Here is a 9,416-nt window from a genome sequence, read left to right on the forward strand (position 1 = left end):
AGTTAAGATCATTACCCTTGTAGCGAAGCCCTTCGCGTTCCCGCTTGTCCAAGATGTCGCCGGATCTCTAGTTGTCAAAGTAGACAACCTCTATATGTATCCACACGGACACAAGTAGAAGGAGATGACCAAAAAACAAGGTGTGCTAGCACCAATGGAGTGTTCGGCCAAGGAATGGGAGAAGGAGAAGAGAGAGCACCCAAGGGAGAAGAAGAGTGAATAAAATCAATGAGAGGAAATTCAAACAACCCCTTAGCCATCAAGTGGCCGGCCACTCTAGGAGGTGTAACCCCCACATTAATTCCAATTAATGTGGAGACCATTAAGAGTTGTAACCCCCATGAGGTGGCACTCTAGGATGATGTGGATCAACACTATTGGTCCACATCTTGCCACCTCACTAAATGACATGGCAACAAGTGTAACCTCCTCATTTAATGTGGGCCGGCCACATTAAATGCTATGGAGGCTTGTAACCTCCATGAGGTGGCACACATTGATGATGTGGAGCAATCCTATTGGTCCACATCTTGCCAACTCACTAGTGATGTGGCAAAAAGTCAAGTCAAACATGACTTTTCTCTTCCTCTCAAATCAAGTCAAACTTGATCAAATCTCTCTCATGGTTGATCTAATCCAACCATATGATTCAAGCCAACTTAATATAATGAATCTAATTCATTAAATTAAGTTGATTTAATGAGTCATAATCTAAATTAGACTCATTGAATACATGAATCAACTTGAGTCCAACTCAATTAGCCCAATTTGGATTACTCTTAATCCAATATGATTCATCAAATGAATCTAATCCTCTTGGTTCATCATATGAACCAAATCTCCATCTAATTGTCCTTAGTGTGTGACCCTATAGGTTCTTGTAGCGTTGGCAATGCCCTAAACCCATTTAGGAGCATAAGTAATGAGCGGTATCTAGCAACACATCATTACTACCCAAGTTACAAGAATGTCGAGATCCGACATCACCTTGTGACTACCAATTGTGACTCCTCACAAAATATGTGACATTGTCCTTCTATCCTAGACATCTAGATTGATCAATATGAGGCATAGACCGTGTCATCCTCTAATCAATCTAAATCTTGAACTCCAAGTAGACTCACTCGATCAAATGAGCTCAACATCTCATGTTGACTCATTTGGGCATGGTCATGCACTTAGTGGTCTCACTCTATCAAGAATACCGATGTCGCTCCCGTCATATGGGAGGGATAGATCCCATCTACATCACTCACATCTCTCTACATAATTCGTTATATACCCAGTAATCGCCTTTATAGTCCACCCAGTTACGGGTGGCGTTTGACGAAATCAAAGTACATAACTCCTTATGTAGGGATCCATGGTGACTTCAGGTCAAAGGACTAATAGTCATACTAATAGTCACATGAGAAAGTATATGACACTCATATAACGATCCATGATACTTTCTCATGGCGGGTCATTCAGTATACATTCTCTAATGCATACCCATGTGTCAGCTTGATATCTCTATATCCATTACTTGTGAGATCAAGTCATCGAGCTGACCTACATGCTAGTCTTATTGTATTAACATTGTCCCTGAATGTTAATACTCGACTAGGAATGATTTAGAGTAGTGTTCCCTATATCATCTCACTATCGATTCAACCAATCGATTGATATAGGTAAGAACCTTCTACTCTAGGGCATTGCTATACTTATTTTATTTGGCACTAATACAAATAAGCATAATAACCAAAAACCAAATGCCTTAATATATATACATGAATATGATATACATGAGTCCATACAATCATCAAATGATTGGCTCTAGGGCTCTAACTAACATTTAGCATAGGACGGAAAGGAAAACAAGGGTTTTAAGAAGTTCTCTCCTGCCTTCCCACTTTTCTCTTCATCCCCCTCGATTCATCTTCCTTCTACTGTTTATCATGGCAACTTCCCCTCCTGCATGGTTCCTTTCGTGTGCTTCTAATCTTACAGAGATAGAAGAGGTGGATTTGAAGGCGACTTATGGTTTTCCTTCTTATATAGCCCGCCCTACTCCCCTAGATAGTCCACATCTACCTCCTTTAGGATGTATATTCATCTTCCGGAACCAAGTTCTACAAGGTTTCTGATTCCCTCTCCATTCCTTTTTTTCTGATGTTAGTGTATACTTCAACATTCCCCTCAACCAGCTTATCCCTCAGTCTTTTTCTATTCTCATGGGTTTCATTGGAGTATCTAAGCTACTAGACTTTCCTTTATCCCCTCGTCTTTTTCATCACTTCTTCGTTCCGCGCCAAATAGATATGGGTGTTTTCAAGTTTCAATCTCGCCCTAAGACTATTTTGTTTAACCGCATTCCCCCTCAAGGGGAATGACTCCATAAATTTTTTCGTATACGTCTTTCTTCTCCTCCTCCTTTTCCTATTCAATGGATATGCGATTTACCCCCAGTTCCTAGTACCCATAATCTCCTTAATGATCCCTCTGTTTCCTTTGCTTTATCTAAATTGAGGGCAGCAAAATTCAGCTTGCCGCATTTAATTGTAGAGGATTTGATGTTTCCTTTTGGGATAGGCAATATTGACACTCCCTTGGATGACTCTTTTGGTACGTATAAACATTTCACTCTACATTTACTGATTAGTATATCTCTTTTATAATGGTGTTTAATTCCTGTGTTTCAGCTGATGCTCTTCTTCTAGCTTTTATGTACAAGAATCCTACTATGACTAAGTCATTTGTTAACAATCTTGGAGAAGAGTGGTTGCGAGCTTGCCGGGCTAATCCTAATTCCTCCACCTTGGGCTTGCTATATGAAGAAGAGCGACAAGCAGAGGTTGTCACAACCATGGAAGAGGAAGAAGAAGAGCCTTTTATTGCCTTAATCAAAAAACCAAAGCTTACTGAGGATGCCTCCTTTGGCGATCTCTTTGGTACTTTTGTACAAGCTCCTCTTGTTCTGGCACCCATTTCTCTTGAGAGAGGTAAGGCACTGATAGCTCCTACCCATATTATCTCTAATCCTTCTCTTAGGATGATGAAACCTGGTCTACTCATCCCCTCTTTTGGTGTTATTATTTCAGCTCCTTCTGCTTCTGCTTCTGCTTCTGAGATGGTCATTATCCCTTCTATGTCTTCTACACCTCTTGCATTGGCCTTGCTTCCTTTGGCTTCTGGGCCACGGGCAAAACGAACACCTTGCCGGAGATCTTCTCCTAGTGCCGGGCCTTCAGCAATTTCCGTTCCCACGACTGAGTCAATATCCCTTGCATTGCCACCTTCTATTCCATCTAGTTCTTCTTCTGCTGCTCTTGTTTCTACTACTTCTTTCTCTTCCATTGCATCTTCTTCTTCCCTACCTCCTTCTTCCTCTGTTCCCCTGCCTTTATTTAAACAGGCTATGAGTCTGTCCTCTCAATTGGGACAAACTTCTGATCCACTTAGCTATGGTTCTCTACAACTACAGGGCCAAGAACAATTAAGGGGCCTTAGTCTTCCAAATCGGGCCGACCACCACAGTCGTCAGGCAGTGGCTGTAAGTATTCTTGGTTACATGTTGTTAACTTCTTATCCTTATCTTTAACTATATCATCATTTTGTTTAGTTCCTTGCCTCGAGTCTACACATCGACCAGCTATTTATGGCTCGGGACCGGGAGAACAATAAGTTAAAAGCTCAACTAGAGACATTGAAGGCTACTTTACCTCCTTCTAATAATGACCTGACTCAGTTGCAAGAGAAAGTGTCCTTGCAAGATCAACAATTAGGGGTATTGAGACAGGAATTAGAGGAATCACAACAATTATTGAAAGACAAAGAGCTTGCAAGGAGAACTTTGGAGTTACAGGTGGATCGATTACACTCTGGTCTTCGACTGGAAATTGCTTTAAAAGAGAAAGCTCTCTTAGACGCTTCTCATAAAAGTCTTATTTTAGAGAAAATAGAGAAGCTTCATAATGTCTGTCTTTCTGAACAAGCTCAAGACCTAGCCTCTCACGATTTTGCTATCCTACAGGAACAAGAGCAAAGAAAAGCTCAAGATGTTGAGTTGTCACTGCTCCAGAAGGAATTGGAACAACTCAAATTAGAGAAGGATGCTTTAAAAGATCAAAATACTAAACTGCAAGCTGATTTTCAGAGTTATAAGGAGTAGGAGAAGAACCGATGGGAAGAGTGGCGCCTAGCTTATCTAAAGTCTCCGACGTTTACCCAAGAATTTGTTCGTCGAATGGTGGGTGCTCTAAATCATTCTGTGTCGGGAGTTCTCCAACAATTGAGAGACGGTGGTTATCTACCTAAGGAACCTCCCTCTTCTTTCATAAGCCGTCGCAGACTTAACGAAGAACTACCCGCAGATTTAAAAAGTCATTTTAATTATTCATGTCTATGTATCCAGAAAGATTGGTAATGAAAAGCCTTGTAATGGAAAAACTGGTAATAAAAGGAACTGTAACTAAAAACTAGGTAATTAAGTGATTGCGATATATAAAAAAATTTTGATACTGACCTGTTTCTCTTTTGTGCTAGTTTGAGAATGCCTCCTTTGAAATGCGTTCGGGTATTGAGTATAAGTTTTATTCAAGAATTCCTTGCTTACCTTTTGAAGTTAAACCTTGTCTTAATAAATTCTTTTACAGATAATATCTAGTGTGCTCCATATTTCAAAAGAATGAATAATCCCGAGTGATTCTAGATAAAGAACTGTATAAAACACCTGAGTTCCGAGCTGAGTATGTAGGGTTTTTCGGGCCGCGAAAATCACTTTTTCGCGTCGCGGAAACCCTGAAACCCCCGCCACCGGATCCGTGCGAAGGAAAATAAAACAAAAATACGAGTATGAGTTTCTAAAGTCTAGATCTACACTAGATAAGAGCGTTACCATCGATGCGATGCCCTTCGCTATCCCGCTAGTCCAACGGTTTGCCGGATCTCAAGATTGTCAAAGTAGACAACCCTCTAGAAGTATCCACACGAACAAAATTAGGTGGAGGGGACCAAACAAAGGTGTGCTAGCACCTATGGTGTTCGGCCAAGAAAGGAGAGGGAGAGCTTGAGGAAGAAGATGATGGAATGAATGAGAATTACTCACAAAAATGAAACTCATCTTGCAATTGATGTGGCCGACCACATTAAGAGGAGTTGTAACCTCCATGGAATGCCAAGAGTCACAACTCTTGGTAACTCCCATGAGGTGGCATCCCACTTAAGCAACCATGATGATGTGGAGCATTATCATTGGTCCACTCAATGCTAACTCACCAATGAGGTGGCATAAAGTCAAGTCAAACTTGACTCTTCATCTTCCTTACAAGTCAAGTCAAACTTGACTTAATCTCTCTCATGGTTGATCTAATCCAACCATTTAATTCAAGCTAATTTAATATAATGAATCTAATTCATTTAATTAAATTGATTCAATGGGTCATAATCTAAATTAGACTCATTGAACACATGAATCAACTTGAGTCCAACTCAATTAGCCCAATTAGGATTACTCTTAATCCAATTTGATTCATCACATGAATCTAATCCTCTTGGTTCATCATATGAATCTAATCCCCATCTAATAGCCCTTAGTGTGTGACCCTATAGGTTCTTGTAACGTTGGCAATGCCCCTAAACCCATTTAGGAGCATAAATAATGAGCGGTATCTAGCAACACATCATTACAACCCAAGTTACAAGAATGTTGAGATCCAACATCACCTTGTAACTACTAATTGTGACTCATCACAATATATGACAAGTGTCCTTCTATCCTAGACATCTAGATTGATCAATATGAGGCATAGACCGTGTCATCCTCTAATCAATCTAAATCTTGAACTCAAAGTAGACTCACTAGATCAAATGAGCTCAATATCTCATATTGACTCATTTAGGCATGGTCATGCACTTCGTGGTCTCACTCTATCAAGAATATCGATGTCTCTCCCGTCATATAGGAGGGATAGATCTCATCTACATCACTCACATCCCTCTGCATAATTCGTTACATACCCAGTAATTGCCTTTATAGTCCACCCAGTTACGGGTGACGTTTGACGAAACCAAAGTACATAACTCCTTATGTAGGGAACCATGGTGACTTCAAGTCTAAGGACTAGTAGTCATACTAATAGCTACATGAGAAAGTATATGACACTCATATAACGATCCATGATACTTTCTCATGGCGGGTCATTCAGTATACATTCTTCAATGTATACCCATGTGTCAACTTGATATCTCTATATCCATGACTTGTGAGATCAAGTCATCGAGTTGACCTACATGCTAGTCTTATTGCATTAACATTGTCCCTAAATATTTATACTCGACTAGGAATGATTAAGAGTAGTGTTCCCTATATCATCTCACTATCGGTTCAACTAACCGATTGATATAGGTGAGAACCTTCTACTCAAGGACCCTATTATACTTAGTTTATTTGGCACCAATACAAGTAAGTATAATAACCAAAAATAAATGCCTTTATTTATATAAGAATATGATACAACAAGTCCATAATACAATCATCAAATGATTGGCTCTAGGGCTCTAACTAACAATCTCCTACTAGCACTAGTGTCAATCAGTGTAGGCTCTAAGCCCCAATGACCTAGTGTGACCATCATACTTCCTCTATGCCAAAGCCTTGGTCAAGAGATCTGCGATGTTAGCCTCTGTAGGTACTCTGCAAATCTTCACATCTCCTCTCTCGATAAACTCTCGAATGAGATGGAAGCGCCGTAGTATGTGTTTGGTCCGCTGGTGTGAGCGAGGTTCATCGCCTGTGCTATAGCTCCATTGTTGTCATAAAACAACTCAATAGGGTCAGTGATACTAGGAACCACCCCAAGTTCAATGATGAACTTGCGGATCCAAACTGCCTCCTTTGCTGCCTCTGATGCAGCAATGTACTCGGCCTCTGTCGTAGAATCAGCTACTGTGTCCTGCTTCGAACTCTTCTAGCTCACAGCACCACCATTTATGCAAAATACGAACCCTGACTGCAATCGATAATCATCCTGATCGGTCTGAAAGCTGGCATCACTATAACCCTTTATAGCTAGCTCATCATTGTCTCCATATATCAAGAAATATTCTTTAGTCCTTCTTAAGTACTTAAGAATATTCTTGACCGCTATCCAGTGACTTTCACCTGGATCTGACTGGTATCTGCTCGTCATGCTCAAAGCATACGAGACATCAGGACGAGTACATAGCATGGCGTACATGATAGATCCTATGGCTGAGGCATAAGGGATCTGATCTATGCAGTCTCTCTCCTCTCTAGAAGAGGAACCTTGAGTCTTTGAAAGGCTCACTCCATGTGACATCGGCAGAAATCCCTTCTTGGAGTTCTGCATGGTAAACCGAAGGAGTATCTTGTCAATGTATGTATTCTGACTTAGGCCAAACAATTTCTTAGATCTATCTCTATAGATCTGTATCCCTAGAATGTCGGATCCCTCACCTAAGTCCATCATTGAGAAGCAACTCCCTAGCCAGGTCTTGACAGACTGAAGCAAAGGGATGTCCTTCCCAATGAGTAGTATGTCATCCACATACAATATGAGAAGACAACTATATCCCCTACAACCTTCTTGTAGACATAAGGTTCATCTTCATTCTTGATGAAACCAAATTGTTTGATTGCATCATCGAATCGAAGATTCCAGCTCCGAGAAGCTTGCTTTAGTCTATAAATGGACCTATGCAGCTTGCATACTCTACTAGTATGCTGTGGATCTACAAAACCCTCAAGTTGTGTCATGTACACATCCTCGAGCAGGTTTCCATTCAGAAATGCGGTTTTGACATCCATCTGCCATATCTCATAGTCATGGTATCTTGCAATAGCAAGCATGATCCGAATGGACTTAAACATCGCTACTGGAGAAAAGGTTTCATCATAGTCAATACCATGAATCTGCTTGAAACCTTTAGCTACCAAGCGACCCTTATAAATAAGTCCATCCATGTCAGTCTTTCTCTTAAAGACCCACTTACACCCAATGGGTTTTACCCCTTCAGGTGGATCAACCAAAGTCCATACTTGGTTGGTGTACATGGATTCCATCTCGGATCTCATGGCCTCTAGCTATTTCTCGAAATTTGGTCTCATCATAGCTTCCTGATAGGTGGTAGGCTCATCCTCTATGAGCACAACGTCATCATGGTCAGACAAGAGAAATGAGTATCTCTCAGGCTGACGACGTACTCTATCAGACCAGCGAAGAGGTATGTCTACTTGAACTGGTTGTTGTTCCTCAACTCCTTGTGGAACAACATTATCCACAACACTTTGTGGTTCCAGTTCAACTTCCATCGAGGCTTCAGTGCTATGGTCCGCATCTTGAACTTCTTCAAGATCGAATGTACTCCCACTAGTCTTTCTAGAAACAAAGTCCCTTTCTAGAAAGACCCCAGTCTTTGCCACAACTACCTTGTGCTGACTGGGAATGTAGAAGTAATATCCCTTAGTTTCCTTGGGATATCCAATAAAGTAGCACTTGTCGGATTTGGGTCCTAACTTGTCTGAGACTTGACGTCGAACGTAAGCCTCACAACCCCAAATCCTCATGAAAGACACCTGGGCATCTCTCCCAGTCCATATCATATATGGTGTCTTTATCACGGCCTTGGATAGAACTCGGTTGAGTATAAAAGTTACCATGTCTAGAGCATAGCCCCAAAGGAATGTCAGAAGATCTGTGTGACTCATCATAGATCGTACCATATCTAATAGGGTATGATTCCTCCTTTCGGATACACCATTCCACTGTGGTGTTCCAGAAGGAGTGAGTTGGGATAGAATCTCACACTCAACTAGGTAGTCACGAAACTCATGGCTAAGGTATTCTCCACCTCGATCTGATCGAAGTATCTTAATACTCTTGCCAAGCTAGTTCTGTACTTCATTCTTGAATTCTTAGAACTTTTCAAAGGATTCAGACTTATGTGTCATCAAGTACACATAACCATATCTACTGAAGTCATCAGTAAATGTGATGAAGTACCTATAACCGCCTCTAGCAACGACATTGAAAGGGCCACATACATCACTATGTATGAGTCCTAACAAATCAGTCGCTCTTTCACTGTACCTACTAAAGGGAGTCTTGGTCATCTTGCCTAGTAGGCATGACTCGCACGTCTCATAAGATTCAAAATCAAATGAGTCCAGCAAACCATCCTTATGGAGCTGGGATAAGCGCTTGTTATTTATATGACCTAAGCGACAGTACCAAAGATATGTTTGGTTAAGGTCATTTGACTTGAACCTCTTGGTATTTATGTTATAGATAGGGCTTTCAAGGTCTAGAATGTAGAGTCCGTTCATCAGAGGTGCACTACAATAGAACATATCTTTTAAATAAACAGAACAACATTTGTCCTTAATTATAAAAGAGAAACCTTTTTGTCCAAACAAG

This window comes from Zingiber officinale, chromosome 11A, assembly GCF_018446385.1.
Source record: "Zingiber officinale cultivar Zhangliang chromosome 11A, Zo_v1.1, whole genome shotgun sequence".
Taxonomy (NCBI): Eukaryota; Viridiplantae; Streptophyta; class Magnoliopsida; order Zingiberales; family Zingiberaceae; genus Zingiber; species Zingiber officinale.